Consider the following 18240-nt stretch of genomic DNA (forward strand, 5'->3'; position numbering starts at 1 on the left):
TGAGGAAAGAATAGTTCTCTTTAAAGACCAACACTGACTTGATCATCAAGCCCGCTGATAAAGGTGGAGGAACTGTTATTCAACCTGTTGTAGATTATAAGGCTGACATATCAAGACAATTGTCTAATACCAATCATTACAGGATGTTGAGATCTAATCCCTTATCTGATATACAAAAAAATAATTTCCGATACTACATGTATGGCAAAAAACAGTGGTTTCTCAAGCACCCATGAATTTGATTAGCTTAATGCCAAATCTCCAAGGACACCTGTCCTCAATACTTTACCCAAAGTTCATAATAATTCCTTTAGCCCGCCTGAAAGACCCATCGTATTCGGCTGTGGCTTAGTACTTGAATCACTATGCAAGTATATAAAAGTTTTTTTAATAGGATTTGGCTCTTCATACGAAGAGTTATGTCCGTGACAGTGGAGATCTCATTAATCAACCTGAGAACATGGATTTTGATTCCAACAAGGAATTGTTGGTATGCTTGGACATTGAATCTTTGCATACCAACATTCCCCAGTTGGAAGGCATTCAGTTAATTAAAGAAGCGCTTGAAACTAGACTCGACCTTGTTAGTTTCCCTATGGAGCTCATTATCGATCTTTTGACTATCACCCTCACTGGGAATTACTTTGAATTTGATGGCGAGTATTTCTTACAAGTCAAAGGAACTTCCATTGTGGCTTCTTATGCACCCAATTTTGTATGTGTACAATTTTGAAAGACGAAACATGTATGACTGTAATGCAAATCCTTACTTTGACAATGTGCGCCACTGGAGGAGTTACATTGATATATTTTTTTCATTTGGAGATTAAATGAATCCAGCTCAGCCCTCTTTCTTGAACGGATCAATTATTGCTCTCTCAATCTGAATTTATTATCACATTCAAGTAATGAGCAGGTGGATTTTATAGATCTTACAATTCTGCCCCATGATGGTAAACTAGCCACCAAACCTACGGCTCGCAATACTTTATTGCAATACACAAGCTATCATCCTAAAGGATAGATTTTCCTTTTGGCAATTTTTTCGCATTAGATAAACTGCAAATTTAGAGCCGACTACTTTCGGGAGGCTAACATTGTAGCTAAAACACTTGAACATCGTGGCTATCCCTAACGATTAATAAAAAGATCCCTTAAAAAGGGCATCGTACAACCACCAGAAAGTTTTACTCACCCCTTCACCCAGAAAGAAGATGGAGAGAATTGCATGCGTGACCATGATTGGCATACAAAGTAATGGCATTACCAAAAGTATTAAAGCATTGGCCTTTAATTCAATCCATAGGTATTTCTGAAGACCTACCGCTTTTTCCCTTTAAAAGGGGTCGTAATATGGGTGACCATTTGGTACGAGCTTCCTTGCCAAAGGTCAATGCCCCCGATTTGGTTTCAATGTGGGGCCTTAATAAGATTGTGGGCCATTATCGATGCGGTAATTGTATAATGTGTGAGTCTACAACTAACACTAAAAACTTTTCACATGATGGAATAATGTATAATCTAAGAAACCATACAAATTGCAATTCTCAAAATAAATGTGATTTATGCCTTGTGGTGCTCGTGTAAGTTCATCTAGGTGGGTCAAACCACCCAAAAACTAAACACTAGGCTTTCACAACACAAAAGCTGCATCAGAAATGCACAGGCCCCTTTGGTATCTCATTTCCACGAGCAAAACTATTCTCCTGATGAAATATAGTGGTAGGTGACTGAACTAATACGGAAATCTCTACGTAGGGGCGATATTTAATAAGGGGCTAAACACTCTGGAGGAATGTAGCTCTATAATTTAACATTGAAGTAATGCTTGCATACAGGTCTATAAGCGCTTTATAACACTTGTCTTTCTCCTGCATGAATTACATTGGTCTATATGTGTAATTCTTTTTGTACTCATTGAATTGCATTACTCTGTAATTTTATATCTTATGATTATTTTTTTCCCAATTTAAGCAGTCAGACTATGATGTAACTGTATTTATTACGAGATGATGCATTTGTGTAATAGGTTATTGTATTTCATATGCCTAATTCTTTTCTAAGCCATCCACACATGTACATTTCATCGTTTTAACTTACCCTGATAAGTACAGCACACTTTACCTAGAGATCGCATCCAGCTGCTCAGGTTGGGTGAACAACCTCCAAGTGAATGCACACCCCCCAAATCTCAAAAGAAAAGTATTCTGGGTGAACTCCAGGATTGCATTTTTTTAATTCAGTAAACATAGCAGGGTTAGTTTGTCGAAAGGATCAGGTTGCATGAACATTTAAGTGACCGAGGTTCAGGACAGGATTTATGTCCACAACTGCCCTAGGACTGTTAGATTTGCAGAAGAATGAGTTTTGTCATGAAGTGATTGAGCAATTTCACAATAAGTTACTTACATTTGGTAACGCTCTTTCTGGTCAATACTCTAACTGCAGATTCTTTACCATGACAATTTCCCCTAGGCACCAGACTGGATCCAGAAAACTCAAAAGCAGTGATCCTGATCTCTGGTAGGTGGTGGTGTGCAATTCCACATCAACTAAATTCTGCTTCAGAAGTGATGACTGGAGCCGCAAATGAGAGCCACTCATGCACTATGACTTCAGTTTCTTTCATGAACTCTTCCACACCCTCAGATGCCGAACTCATCAGAAGATTCAACAAATCATTGTATGGGTTCTTAGATTCAGATCTTTTAGACAAAAGAATCCATACCACAGAACCCGGAGGTGAGATGGCGATGAGGATTCTGCAGTTAAATAGAGTATCCACCAGAAAGAGCGTCGCTGACAATAATTAACTTGTTTTTTTATTGGATAGTTTCAACTGCATATTCCACACCTTGTGAATAGATACCAAAGCAGCACCTCTCAAGGTATTGGGGTCTGTTGAAAGGCTTAAAATAACAAGCATTTGCAATGCAATAGGTCTCGCATTTACACCAGTTTAAGCTATTGGCATTGTAATGACAATGCCTTTTATTTATGTTTTAAAAACGAAAACAAAAATGAAAGGTAGTGTCATTTATAATGTCAATAGCTCAAACTCACGTAATGCGAGACCTATTGCATTGCAAATGCTTGTTTACTTCAGACACCGGTCTGGTGGAATTGACTACAGTACTTGTTAAAAAAGCCTGTTGTGCTTTTGCCCTTCTAGTTAGATACATGTTACGTCTACACAACCATTACGTGGATGATCATGTGGAACTTAGCTAGCAAATGTTTAATATTCCTAACAGGACTGATGTGCTTGCAATAGCAATTTTGCTTTTCTCGTAATGGTCATTGTTCAGTCATTCTCTGCTATCTGCGCTTCTCATCTGACTTACAGAGTACCAGGCTTTCAGTCTCTGGGGGCGGGCGGATATTTTAGAGAAAGGAGTCATTCATGATGTAGTGTCCCCAGGCAAGTCTTGAAGCTTTTCAAGCATAGGTAAAATATCACTTGTGTGCCAATCTGAGTATCCTCAAGATAGTGATGTTTGCCAGACTGTGATACATCATTATTTTGCCCAGAATTTGTGCATAACTTGGTTGAGAGTTGTGGGCCCTGAGACACCATTTCATAACTAATAGGCAGTTTACATACGGATGGAAGAGTTGAAACCTGTACAAATCTTTAGCAGTTCCCCATAGCCAGGGCCACTTGAATTATGTAGCATGGAAGGACCAACCTATATAGTAGAATTGGCAAAATTATGTGGTAAGAAAAGGGAAATTATGTAGTGCAATGTGGCATATTTTATGTTAGCATTACCTCATTATTCAGGAATTTGTTACAAGTTAACACTATCTGGGCAAAGGTTTCACCTCATAAGCACCACTTTAACAGTCAAATACAGAAAGGTGAGCAGCCAACCTTTGCGAAAGGCTTGACACTGTATGGAAACACATGTTGCTGCATTTTCATGAACTTTCCATGTGTCTGAGCTAAAAAACAACAACTGTTGTACTCTGCTGAAATATGCTGCAGATAATGGAGTACGTGGCAATCAATAATTATGTGGAAAATGCCTCTGCCACAAAATTGCCTAACTGCAGGGTCCCTGCCCTTAACTGATGGTGTAAGAGGCTACAGAGATATTGGAACACAAAGTCAGACATCAGTCGGTCCTTGAACAGACAGCAGGGTGCCCTTAATGTCTAAGTAATATTGTGATTTCAGTGATCTAGAGAAGACATGATCCTGACTCCGTAGCATATGCTGACTAGTATGTACATTTATCCTATGGGCACACTTGAAAATCTGGATTGGGTCTGGTACTCCTGAACCTATACTGGGCATCTCTTTTCAAGCTCATACACTGTGCACACGTAGGTCAGTTACATAGCCCATATGCCTTCTAAAGAGAGCTCTAAAATAACCCTGCGGCAGCAATGCAAAAATCCTCTAACTGTAAACTGCCTGCATGAACACTTTAGTACATGCATTTTCGGAGCCTTGTGATTTTTATGCAGATACTTTTAATCTTACATCTTCATTTTTTTTAATTTTTTTATTGGGATTTATCATTTAATGCAAGCAAAGTACAGCAATGTAAAAAAGTAAAACAGAAATACAGTACACATGATATACTTAATAATGAGAAAAAAAAGATAAATAAATAAATAAATTTGAAAAAAAAAAGAAAGATAGAAGGCGTCCAAATACATAAAAAAAGAAAAACTGCTTAGATCATAGTATCATTAATCCAATTCTCTAAAGGGCTCCAAAGTTGTTCACCCAGCCTTCTCCTTTTCCTGCCTTTAACCCTATATATAGCCTTTTCCAGATTATACTTAGCTAGTAAACATGCTCTCCAAGTGGGGAAAGAGGGAGGGTCTGGACTCAGCCAGGCTTGAGTGATGCATGCCCTCCAAGTGGACATAGAAATGAAAAGAAAATTTGTCTGACCCGCGGATAAATCAAATGATGGCACACCTATTAATACTAATTCTCCTGACAAAGTAATTGTCTGACCCATCAGTATTTTTAGGAAAGTTTAGATTTCAGACAATACAAAAGACAAACGAGGGCATGCAAAAAACATGTGAAGAGCATCTGCTGCATAGAGTCCGCATCGGCTACATAATGTACCTACGGTAGTTGACCATTTACTAATTTTAGCGGGTGAATAGTATAAATCGAATAAAGCCATATAGTGCTGTGTACGTGCTCTCCCTGTTATTAGTATAGTGTTGGCCAAAACTATTGATTCTTGAATTCTAGTGTTAGTTATCCCCAATTTTTCATTCCATTTTTTTTGACATAGCAAAATATCGTCAGGAAGTGAAGCCAAAAGTAAATTATAATATGTGCCGATCTTTTTTTTGATGAAAAGACTGTCTATAAGAGGAATCCTCGTCAGCCGTGATCGAACTTGCGGACGAAGAGTATTAAAAAAGCTATGTATCTGCACATATTTAAAATAATCATTGCGGGTTAAGTTGTATTTGCTCTCTAACAATGAGAAGGGGATTAACTGGCCGTCCTCCCAAAGATCACCTATACAATTAATACCTAAGTTACGCCATCGCATCATTACTGTATCCTGAAAAGTTACTGGAAAGATATTGGATGATTTGAATGGGGTATACACCAAGATTTTGTCAATACCCATCTGCCTTTTAATTAGCCACCAAGTACCGAACGCAGCACTCAAAACCTTAAACTTAGTTTTTTAAAAATAACTAGGTTCTATGATTCTCAAAAAACTTCCGTGACAATCTGTACCCGTTGCAAATTCATAGATAGATGGTGTATGGCTAGCTGGAATGCGTAATCTAGGCCCAATTATCAATGGTGAAATAAACTGTAACACTGCAGCCAGATAATAAAAAAGAAAATGGGGGATTCCCCAGCCTCCTCTTAATTTGGGAAGAATCATTTTTTTGTATGACCTGCGGTGACCTCTATACCCCCAAAGAAATCTTGCCGACATTCTTTCCAACTGTTGAAAAAACGTCAGGGGGAACGCGAATGGGATTGTTCTAAACATATATAAGAATTTGGGTAAAATCATCATTTTTAGAACGCTACATCTGCCAAGTAAAGATAAGTGAAGATGATCAATGCGTTCTAAAGATGACTGCACTTTTTTAAGCGTAGGTGTAAAATTAAGTTCTGGAATAACGGCAACTGGTGATGTAATTTTTATACCCAAATACATCTTCATTGATAATAACAAAAGTCTGGTTGTTGGTACGGTTGCGGATACACATAGGGTGGTCCGCCTTTGGAGGCGCTTTGCCTCATTTCTTTCTATTGGTCAGTACTGACCTGCAAGGAAAGCCACCCGTTTCAGCTGCTGGAGCTAGAACCCTCCTGAAAAATTCCCACCGTTTACTCTAGGATGCCATCCGTACATGCGGTGGGAAGCTTGACCGGATATTTTTGCGCACTAGAAATGCCATGCCTAGGCTTGAAGTTAGCGCAGGCTTCCACGTGCTGCTCTTGGGCGCAACAGTCCATGCTGTGGGAACTAAAAATGTACATCCCCGCGTTTCTTCCCCTTAGGCCCTCTGTGCCAAACAGTGCGTTTCAGTGGACTCCACAGTGCTGTTGTGACCCCGACTTGAACTTACAAGGTAGGTTCGAGGTGAGGAAACAAGCACACGCATTGGACATGCTTTCGTAATGCGCGCGTCCAAGGGAATTACATGAGCAATAAGCTGCTGAGCAGGCTCCATGCCGCCATTTGCCCGTGAAACAAAAACATTCGGAGAAGCAATACCTACGTGCCTCGGGTACGCTTGCTCCGGTTTGCCCTCCTACAAAAAAAAATATTTTTAATGCCACATGTCTCGCATTTAAATGTGAGACCTATGGCATTGCAAACAAGGCACGTCGTCGTGCCTGAAGAAGGAGAAACACACTAAATAGTGCTCACAAGACTATATAACATATACGGGAAACAATCGAAGTAAAGGGGCCGTTAGCCATGGGAGGTGACAAATGAAGAGGGGGCCGTACTAAGGCGGGAATAACAAGCCTGTTTACGAATCACAAGACCGCACTTAGGACAGACAATGACACAAGCCAAGGGCAAATATGGGCGGCGAGTGGGTGGGGCTTCTATTCGCTACTCAACCACAAGAAGTCTCGCAGAACAGCGCATGTGCGCTGCCTCCAAGCTCAACCCAAAAATGCCTGCAGGACCGAGCCGTCAAAATGCCTAGATCGACAGACCAGACTGCTGAGACAGTAGCGTTTGGTGAAAGTGTGCACTGATGCCCACATAGCTGCATGACAAATATCCAGAACAGGCACTCTGAGTGGAAACGCATTGGTAGCAGCAGCAGCCTTGGCCCTGGCAAAGTGGGTCGTTAGTTCTTCTGGAGACTGCTTCTTAGCTAATGTGTTGCAGATTTAAATGCAGAGGACTATATGTCGCAAGAAGATCCGCTTCTGCATCACCTTGCCCTTCTTCATCCCACTAACACCTAATGGTTCCCCTGATTATCTCTATTAGAATTGATGTAAAAACTAAGTACCCTCTTTGGATCCAAATGATAGAGTCTTTCTTCCGCTTTTGAGGGAGAGGGAGCACAGAATGGCTTGTCCAGCATAAAAAGGTGTCACCACCTTTGGTAGGAAAACATCTTGAGTTCTTAACACCAGTTTGTTTAGGAAAAAAAGGTGGTATAAGGAAGTTGGACCAAAAGGCCCTGCAGCTCGCTCACCCGTCATGCAGATGTTATTGCAACCAGGAAGACCGTTTGAAATTTTAAGTAGTGGCAGTAGACAACTGTGCATTGGTTCAAAAGGGGTACATATTAGTGATGTGAGAACCAGATTTAAGTCTCACTGTGGCATCACAAAGAGCTTAGTTGGTAATCTTTATGAAAATGCATCCCGACTTGTGACTTGAACAGTTGGTCCGGCAAACTTAAGAAGCCCGAAAGAGCCAATGGGTAATCTTTCACTGTGCCCAGAGCAAGGCCTTGCCAGGCTAAAAACAAACCAAACAAAACACATCCAACAGTTTTGCCAGCAATGGGTCCACTAAGCAAGAAACGTTTTCCAACACCCAGCATACACAGATTTTTATTAAAGAATTTTATTAAAGGCATCAACTATCTCAGAGTACGTTCAAAAGAGATACACGTTTGCTGCAGAATCTCCAAGCATGGAGGTGCAGGTTGGGCAGGTTTGGGAGCAGGACCCTGTAGTTCCTCTTGAAGTGGCAGCCTGATCGGAGGATGGATAATCAAACCCGGGAGTTCCAGGTACCAGAACTTTGGCCCAGTCTTTCCTGATCATCTTCAGAGCTCAGGGGAGGAGAGGTAGTGGCAGGAAGCCATATAGGAGTCCCATGCTGCTCTCTAGATGGAATGTTCTCTGGAAGACAGCCTTCTTGGAAATTTCAGCACACAAAGGTTAGCATTGTGCTTGCTCTGCGGTGGCAAAGAAATTGAGGCAGGGTTCTTCTTGCTGTTGGGATGCCCTGTGTTACTTCTGGATGTAACTGACATTAGCAGTTTGCTCGGCACAGCAGGCTGAGTTTGCTCATCTAGGCATTTAAAGATCCTCCTTTCATGTGTTGTCTCACCAGAGAGATACCCAAATAATGCAGCCAGCTCCAGAGGCAGAGAGCCTCTTTGTACAGGACTCAGGACTCCACACCGCTTGTTGAAGTACTACATGGCAGTGGTGTTGACTGTGATATCCTTCACCAGTGTTCCCTTAGTGGATTGTAGGGTGGCCTTCAACAGCAAGCTCACAACTCCAGGAAATTGATGTTGAGGCGGGTCTCCATCACAGACCACAGTCCTCTGATCTCACCTTTCCCAGATAACCTCCCCAACCCAGCAGCAACGAGTCTGTCACCACTGTCGACTCTGGGTGAGTAGGGAAGAGGAGTTTGGCGTGGGTCCAATTGCAGGTAAGCAGCCACCACTGCAGGCCATGTACAGTCTCCTTTTGCACCTGGATGGAATCTGACAGCTTCCTTTGGTGCTGACCTCACTGAGACTTCAGGTCCCAATGCAAAGCTTGCAAGTGCCAGGTTGGCTAGCAGGATCCAAGAGTTGAGTACACTCAAAAGCCTCAAAGCCATCCTCACCAAGACCCAGGGCAGAGGCTGAAACATCTAGATCATAGCCCGCCCAAATGTCCTGGCTTCGGTCAGGAGAAAAGGCTCGAAAGCACACTGATTCGAGAATGACTCCAATGAAGGGGAGCAAAGAAGTTAGGTATGACCTTTGCAGGTTGATTGAGATCCCCAAGGATGTAGGAGGGTTTGACGTCATCGAGCGGTGGTCCGTGACCAACTATGCAAAATCTACCTTCAACAGTTAATTGTCAAGGTGGGGGAAGACTGGTAGCACTCATTGCCATCACCCGAGGGGCACTGGTCAGGCCAAAAAGGGAGCATGGCAAAGAAAGTGGTAGTGGTCCACCATGAACCGTGGTTAGCATTTGTGGACGAGTCAGGATGGGGACGTAAAAATAAGTGCCGGGATCCAGGGCACACAGAACTTGGGCCAGGGTGAGATCTTGGAAATGTTCTTTTCGTAGAAAGAAAGTGAGAGGGTGACAATTCAGGATAGGATGGAGGTCTCTGTTCTTCTTCAGCCTAAGAAAGAAGAATAACGCCCAGTCCCTACTCCCCAAGCCCGGTAACCTCTCCATGGCTCCTTTAGCCAAGAGTTTGCACCTCCTGGCACAAAACAGACATGTGGTCCTTCGAGAAGTGGTCTGAAGCGGGCGGCAGGCGAAAAGGAATAGCAGGGCAAAGTCCTGTGGGACAATCTGCAGGATCCGTTATCGAAAGTGATTTGGTGTCAATCCCAGCAGAAAGTGCATTTTACTTGGTAGCTGTGCGGTAGTAAGGGCACACTAAATAGGTCAGAAGGTTGTGGCCAGAGAGGCAGAAGATTGGGATGAATACTGCCTGTGGTGGACAGGTCATTGTCAGACGAGCCCATGGCCTGACCTCGAAAGGGCTGGGAGGCCAGATGTGCTAGCCGAAGAGCCTGCTTGCTGATATGTCAAACCCTTGATATATTCCTGAAAAGCTACAAAAACAAGGTGATAGGTGGAATGCTTGAATCAATCTTATCCAGTGACAATCCTTCGGGCCGCATCCAAATCCATAGTTTTTTGTCCATCATGCCACCTCAGTTTGGACCCAGACCTATGCAAATCAGCCTTGACCCTGATCCTCATGGCAACAGTTCAGCCCGAACTGACAAGCGAGGTCCTCCCTGGACCTGAATGGTAGCAACCTAAGACCAGTTTCACCCTGATAAGGGCACATCAGCTAGGTATTGCTTGATTCCAGTGGGACAGTGAGCATGGGACCTTCGTTGGGTGTAGCTTGGCTCAATTGATACATAAATAAGCAAATGAAAGATGACAAGGTAACTGTTGCGAAGGGACTACCAATGCATGCAAACATGCCGCTGCATTTTTAGTAACTTTTGATCTGTTTGCACTAGAACCAATTTTTTTGTTTTTGTTAAAATCTGCAGATTATGCAGCAGATGATGGATTAAGTGGCAAATGCGCCATATCCATAATCGTGGCCACAGGATCACATAATTACAGTGGCCCTGATTTTAATACATCTCTGAAAAAGACAAAATTGTTGAGGGATTGCATGACTGGGGTTTAAAGGCCCAAGAAATGTACCACAGCCCGGCTCTCTTTAAAGCGTCCGAGGGCCATATCAGCTTTCTTACCAAACAGACAGGAGCCATCAAAAAGAATGTCTCAACGTCTCCCGAGAAGCCAGTGGACGTCATCGAGAAATGGCGCTGAAGCACACCGCTAGTTGCCATAAAACACAGATGGTCTGGGGTGTCCAGGCCCGAGTAGATGCCAGATTTTGCTGTATACCGACCATCCTGAATAGACTGGGCCAGAGAGGCCCATAAGTCTTCGGGGACCATTCGGGAAGATCTCACCTACCATGTCCTACAGTGCATGGATGAGGACGAGGTTGCCTAATAAATAGCTCGCATTGACCGACCTCAAGGAGGGCTGTGAGGATAACATACGCTTTGTGAATGTATCCACTTGTTTGGACTTCATGTAAGGAATGTGATAAATAATGTGTTAGGTTTGACTCTGCAGGTGCACGCCTGTACCACCAGACTTTCAGGTATTGGATGCTGCGCGAGTCCAGGAGCTGGTCTATGTTGGTTGGCGATCTGACAGTTGACTAGTTGGGGGGGGGGGGGGTGAGGGGGGGGAGAGGGAGGGGTAGAATGGTTTCGCCTAAGTGCCCTTCAGCGTGCCAGTGACTGCTTCGCTTGAGGGCAACTGCGGTTCGGTTGGTATCTGCCAGGCTGTAGGACTTCTGTCAACATGCTAGTTTTCACCTCCATAATGGGCAGGTGACAGTCAAGAACCTCAGCAGCCCTCTTTATTACTGTAGCAAATTGCGTGCTCTCCTTCGTTGGTAGAAACCAGCCCAGTATTGGGTGATGTGTCCAGCCCACTGGCATACTGTAGCTCGATATACCAGTCATCATCATCACGGAATGGGGCAAATGTTTCCCTATCCCCACCATTGACGTCTCCATAAGGCTGACTCTGATCAGAGTCCGAGTCAAAGAGATGGTGCAACATCTCTGTGTAACTATGTGACAGGGGAATTTTGTCTGGGTCAGATGGGTTCAGCAGAGGCTGCAGCACATCAAGATCTTGATATGGCTGCACTATAGTTCAAGAAAACGCTGGGTTAGAGTTAGACACCACAATTAGTTGTGGGACTTCCTCAAGCACAGGTGGCATCTCTGCTGCGGTCAACTCTCTAGGAGCCAGCGCTAATTTCAGAGCTAGCCCAGATGCTGGGACATAACTTTAAACTGGTTCAAGGGCCTGGACTGTGAACCTTCCAGAGGTAACCCAACTGGGAGTCCCTAGGAATCCTTGGGGTCCAAAGGCATGGCCGAGGGAACAAGTATGCCAAAGATATACAGCAGGGCCTCACAAAAGCCTCTATCGCACAAGTTACTACTTGTGTAACGATATATCTGTAAGAGACATTAGTTAGTGATAGATTACTTACCTTAGAATATCCCCAGGCGTAAGACTGGATCCGGAAAGTTTTGCTAGCAGTACCCCTGCGCGTCAGTAGGTGGCGTCGTGCGGCTCCGCTTCCGTCGCTGGCGTCGTAAGCGCTGAGATGACATCACGGAGACTACTTAGGCGCCACCCATGCGCGTTGACGTCAGTTCTGTACACAACTTTCCGTGCCAGGAACGCAGAGCCATGCAAGAAACTGACCACTGGTGCCAAGAAACTAGGGCCCTGAAAGGGATGACCTTAACCCTAGAAATCAGTTTGCAGAACGGGGAGGATGGGTGGGGCAGTAAGGAATCTATCACTAACTAATGTCTCTTACAGATATATCGTTACACAAGTAGTAAATTGTGCATCTGAAAGAGACACGTTAGTGATAGATTCCTTACCTTAGAATAGATACCCCAGCAATACCAACCCCGGTGGTGGGTCTGCGAATAGATTACACCAGAAAGTCACGGAGAACAGAACGGCCAAAGAAGCTGTCTCTCCGGACTTGACTGTCAAGGCAGTAATGCTTGGTAAACGTGTGCAGCGAGGCCCTCGTAGCTGCCTGACAAATATCCTGCAAGGGAACGCCGTGTCCCAAGGCAGTAGTGGCTGCAGTCGCCCTGGTAGAATGGGTACGCAGCCCCACAGGAGGCCCCTTCTTAGCGAACGAGTAACATGCTTTGATGCACAGAACAACCCACGAGAGATGGTTTGTTTGTGCACGGCCCGACCTTTTTTGGTACCCACGTAGCCAACAAAGAGCTGGTCATCCACCCTGAACTGCTGTGTGCGCTTCAGATAGAACGAGAGCGCACGTTTTGGGTCCAGGCGGTGGAGCCTCTCTTCCTTTTTTGAAGGATGCAGAGGTGGAAAGAAGGTGGGCAAGGTGATGGTCTCCCGATGTGGAAGGGCGTGACAACCTTTGGCAAAAAAGAAGGACGGGTCCTTAAAACCACCTTGTCTGGATGAACAGAAAGGAAAGGGGGTTTAGAAGAAAGAGCCTGGAGCTCACTCACTCTACTGGCAGAGGTGATAGCTACCAGGAAAGCCGTCTTGAGAGTGAGAAGACGTAAAGGACAGTTATGAAGGGGCTCAAAAAGAGCGCACATCAGATAGGTCAAGACAAGATTTAGGTCCCATTGAGGCATTATGAAAGGCACGGGAGGAAACGTGTGCGTAATGCCTTTCAGGAAACGGTTAACAACCTGGGACTTACAGAGAGAAGGCTGATCTGGAAGCCTTAGATAGGCGGAGATGGCCGAAAGATAACCTTTGAGAGTGCCCAGAGCAGAGCCCTGCTGGGCCAAGGATAGTAGGAACAGAAGGACCTCAGAAAGAGGGGCAGAAAGGAGATCCACAGACCTTCCTGTGCACCATGCCACAAACTTATTCCACGGCAGGCGTAAAACCGTCTTAGTGGAGGGACGCCTGGCTGCCAGAATGACATCACAGACTTCGGGAGGAAGATCAAAAGCTGTCAACTGTCGCCGCTCAATCGCCACGCATGGAGGTGGAGGCTGGACAGGTTCGGGTGCAGGACCGTCCCCTGCTGCTGCGACAGAAGATCCCCCCGAAGAGGCAGACGGATCGGTAGATCGATCGCCATGCTGAGTAGCTCGGGATACCAGGATCTTCGTGCCCAATTCGAAGCCACAAGGATGACTTGGGCCTGGTCGCGCCAAATCTTCTTCAGCACTGTGGGCAGAAGTGGTATAGGCGGAAAGGCGTACAACAGACCGCAACTCCACTCGCGACAAAAAGCGTCGCCGGGTGAGTGCCTCCTTGAAAATTCCAACGCGCAGAACTGATGACATTGTGCATTCTCTTCGGTGGCGAATAGATCTAACCAAGGCTCTCCCCACTGCAGAAAGAGACGTTGCGCCACATCCGAGTGCAGACGCCATTCGTGATCCATCAAGCACTGGCGGCTCAGTTCGTCCGCCCTGACGTTCAGAGAACCTGCCAGGTGTTGAACCACCAAGGTAATGCCTTTATGTTCCAGCCATGACCAGAGGCGCTGAGCCTCCTGCCATAGGGTACACGACCCCACCCCGCCCTGCTTGTTGCAATACCACATGGCGGTGGTGTTGTCCGTGAACACCTGCACTACACTTCCCCGGACAGAGGGAAGGAATGCCTTTAATGCAAGTCGGATCGCCCGAAGCTCCAAAAGGTTGATATGGAGCCAGGACTCCGCCGGAGACCAGAGGCCTCTGATCACTGCCTCTTCCAAGTGGCCACCCCATCCCAGGAGGGACGCATCCGTCACCACTGTGTGCTCTGGTTGGGGAAGGGTGAGGGATCTGCCACTGACCCAATCACGATTCCTGAGCCACCACTGCAACTGACGTGCAGTGCCCTCCGAGATCTGGACATGATCGGACAGGTTGCTCTGATGCTGCGCCCACTGGAACTATAGGTCCCACTGTAGAGCCCGCATATGCCACCTGGCATGTTGCACCAGCAGGGGTCAGGAGGCCATCAGGCCCAGGAGCCGGAGGGTCATCCTGACTGAAACCCAGGATAGAGGCTGAAAGATCGGAATCATAGCCTGAATATCCCGGACTCGTTGCTCGGGAGGATGAACCTGAAACAGCATCAAATCCAGAACCGCTCCGATGAAGGGGAGCTTCTGAGTGGGACTCAGGTGCGACTTCGGCACGTTGATGGAGAACCCCAGCAAATGTAGGAGGTCGGCTGTAGTCTGAAGGTGGATGACGACTGCCTGGGGCGAGCCCACCTTCAACAACCAGTCGTCGAGGTAGGGGAAGACTGACATCCCTGACCTGCGCAGATAAGCTGCGAACACCGTCATCACCTTCGTGAACACCCGAGAGGCGCTGGTAAGGCCGAAGGGGCGCAAGGCAAACTGAAAATGCTCCTGGCCCACCGTCAACCGCAGGTAACGCCGGTGGACTGGCAGGACGGGATGTGAAAATATGCGTCCTGCAAGTCCAACGCTACCATCCAGTCTCCAGGGTCTAGGGCAGCCAAGACCTGAGCCAGAGTCAACATCTTGAACTTCTCCTTCCGGAGGAAGTGATTGACGTTCCTGAGGTCCAAGATGGGGCGCAAGCCCCCCCTTGTCATTCTTGGGGACCAGAAAGTAGTGGGAATAACAACCACTCCCTACTTTTGGCCCAGGAACACACTTGACGGCCCTCTTGGCCAAGAGGGCCGTGACTTCCTGCCGGAGAAGTGTCAAGTGTTCCCCGACAGGCGGTGGAACTGAGGCGGCATGGCTGGAGGGGGGTGGGGCTGAAAGGAGATTAGTTTTGAGGGCCACCGTAGGGAGATCAAGGTTGAGAACCTCAGCTGCCCGACGGAGCACCATCGTGTAGGAGGCACCCTCCTCCATGGCAGGCGGGGAGAGGCAAACCCCGGGTCAGAGGAGACGTCGAGGTCCTTCAAGTCGTCCGCCCAGTCCTGCTCGGAGTCACACTGACAGGCAAGAGGTTCCTCGGACCCCTCCCAGTTGTCCTCCACCTCTGCCGCATGTGGTACAGACCACGGTGGCACGGCAGGAGCCAGAGGAGGAACAAACGGCATCGGGAACGGTGCGGAGAACGGCTCCGGGTACGGCGCCGGCCAGGGCCGAGCTGGCGCCGTGCCCCAATGCGGATCCCAGGTAGGAACAAAATGGTCCTGGAACCTGAGCAAGGGTGGGACAAATGGCACCCACTGAGGCACCGGAGGCGGAGTCGAGGGTGGTGCTGGGGCCAAAGCCGGCAGCGATGGACCTTGCGGCGCCGTGGCCAGAGCCAACGGCGCAGGTTCCTGTGGCAGTCCATGGTAGCAAGAAATTCTTGCACCTGTGCGGGAGTCGCCGACGGACCCGGGTAAGGTGGATAGGCCGCGGGACTCTCGAGCTCCGAAGGAGCCGTGGGGGCAAAGCCCCTGTCCCCCTTGTCCACATCCGAGGACCGACGGGGGGACGTCGCAGAGCAAACACGCTTCTTCGACTTCTTTTTGTGTCGTCTCTTACCCGAATCCGAGGGTGAAGACTTGGAGCCCGAGGAGCGACGTCTGTGGCACCGCGAGCGTTCCCTGGAACAGCCCCTGGATCGGGAACGGTGCTGAGACAAGTGCCGGACCTCCAGGAGCTTCCGGCGCCGCTCCCTCAAGGCCTTCGGGGCCATGGCCCGACAGTCTAGTCAGGACCGGGAGTCGTGGTCAGTCTCCAGGCAGCAGAGGCAGACATCGCGGGGGTCATCCACCGACATATTGCGACGGCAGGCCCCACAAGACTTAAATCCAGGCATCCCTACGTGCACCAAGGAAACCAAAATTGTACAGGAGACAAAAGTCTCAAAAAGTGACTAAGGTACGGATCTGCGCTTTCTGGCGCGGAAAAAGAAAGAACTGACGTCAGCGCGCCTGGGTGGCGCCTAAGTAGTCTCCGTGATGTCATCTCGGCGCTTACAACGCCAGCGACGGACGCGGAGCCGCACGACGCCACCTACTGACGCTCAGGGGTACTGCTAGCAAAACTTTACGGATCCAGTCTGACGCCTCGGGATATTCCAAGGTAAGGAATCTATCACTAACGTATCTCTTTCAGATTGCTGCAACAGCACTGATGGACCTGGTAACTCGATGTGCATCAGGACTACAAATTCAAATGGCTTCTCAGTGAAACGGGAGCAAGATCTGAAGGCACGGTGACACCCTCACGCCTTCTCTGGAAACCATGAGTGACGGAAAAGGACCGAATCCTGCTTGGACATCTCATATTTCTTCTTCAACTTACACAAAGACTTCAACCGCAAGGAAGATGCGTCTCAGGAGCAAGAGTAGAAGTGGATCCTCTGCTTTGACTTTGATGTGGAGAGGGACCAGCACAGAACCTTGAGGTGTTTCACCACATAGAGCATTGCCTCAAGCTCGCGGATGGGCTTAGGGCTTATCTGGTTTCAGTCATTGCAGAACCTGGAGTCATGTTAAGAACCTAAACAACAGAGGCACACCTCATGGGGATCGGTCACATACATCTGTTTGCAACACTCTCAACAAGGTGTAAATAGTGTTGTTTTAAGGAGGGACATCTGTTGCACAGTGAAATTTTTTGAAAAAATAAATCTCACAGAGGTAAGAAAGAAGGAGTGGTGTTCATATGTGGCAGAATAGCACCGACACCAGTCTGGCCCCAGGGGGATATTCATATAGTGACGAATCTCTGGTTAGAAATATCCATCGGAGTCCTAGTTTTCAACAAGCAATCCTTTACTGTGATGCACTGGGGATCAGAGTTTCAGGCCAGCGGGCCAGTCGTATGAAACAGCTCGCAGGGATTGAGAACGTATTTGTGGAGTAGCTACAGCTTTTTGGAAGTTCGGACCATTCTAATATGGTGCATGTTCAAAGTAATTTGCTTACTAGGTGCTAGTTAGCTGAGGCAAATGATGAGATTTTGCATTGCCTGAGACATTGGGCCCTCTGCCTGACATAGTTAGTAGTGCAACGAGAGGCAGTGAGAGGCCCGATGTCAGTTATCAATAATGTCAGCTTTCTGTAGCCACATGTACATTGATGATTCTACGCACTGATAGAAAATACCAGTGCTAGGATTTCCATCTCATTCCACAGCATCAGGCAACCTTTTCCCAGCGCGGGCTGGATAGTCTAATGCATTTTATGTACAGCACTTACGACTCCTGACAAGGCATTGAAGATTTAGTCTTGAAGATGTGGTCATGGGTGCTCCTAGTGAACCAGCTGGATTAGACCACATGGTTGTAAACCATAGTACTGGTGTAGATCTGGGCAGTAACACTGTCCAGAATCAGCAATGAGTCTGAATTTGGAGCGTATTAGACAGTGTGGATCATTACATACCAGATGATAGATGTTAATGAAAAATCAGACTGCTGCATTTTACCTAAGAGGAATTAAACACATTCCATACTATATTTAAGGGACAAATCAGTAATATGCATCAAATGTACCATCCATGTTGAATGACTGAACCCTTAGTCATTTGTGTTTTTTCTTTACAGGAAAACAGGGTCCCACTATAATTAAAGTGGTTCCAAAGGAAGCATACCGCCGGCCAGGAGCGATCCATCTTTAGCATCCACTTCTTGCTTCTAAATATCGACACACATGGAATCCACATGGAATCCACTTGTAGGTATATTAGTTACTGAGTAGCGGAGCCGCTGTTTTATAGGACTGTTATACTGAACTTAAAAAATGTTTTTACACTGTAAAACGTCATCATG

General features: G+C 46.7%; 1 protein-coding gene and 1 long non-coding RNA gene across 2 annotated transcripts in view; one reads left to right on the forward strand and one right to left on the reverse strand.

The window, feature by feature from the left end:
- The window catches only part of LAS1L (LAS1 like ribosome biogenesis factor), a 394614-nt gene that overhangs the window by 83372 nt on the left and 293002 nt on the right, over positions 1-18240 (reverse strand). The gene's annotated exons all lie outside the window — the stretch shown is intronic.
- Positions 1-18240, forward strand: part of LOC146829587 (uncharacterized) — a 48174-nt gene that overhangs the window by 4224 nt on the left and 25710 nt on the right. The window contains exon 2 of the long non-coding RNA XR_014962271.1: positions 18016-18145. This is a non-coding gene — a long non-coding RNA (uncharacterized LOC146829587). The remainder of the gene's footprint in view (positions 1-18015; positions 18146-18240) is intronic.

Source organism: Triturus cristatus, chromosome 5_2 (assembly GCF_964204655.1).
Source record: "Triturus cristatus chromosome 5_2, aTriCri1.1, whole genome shotgun sequence".
NCBI classification, from domain to species: domain Eukaryota; kingdom Metazoa; phylum Chordata; class Amphibia; order Caudata; family Salamandridae; genus Triturus; species Triturus cristatus.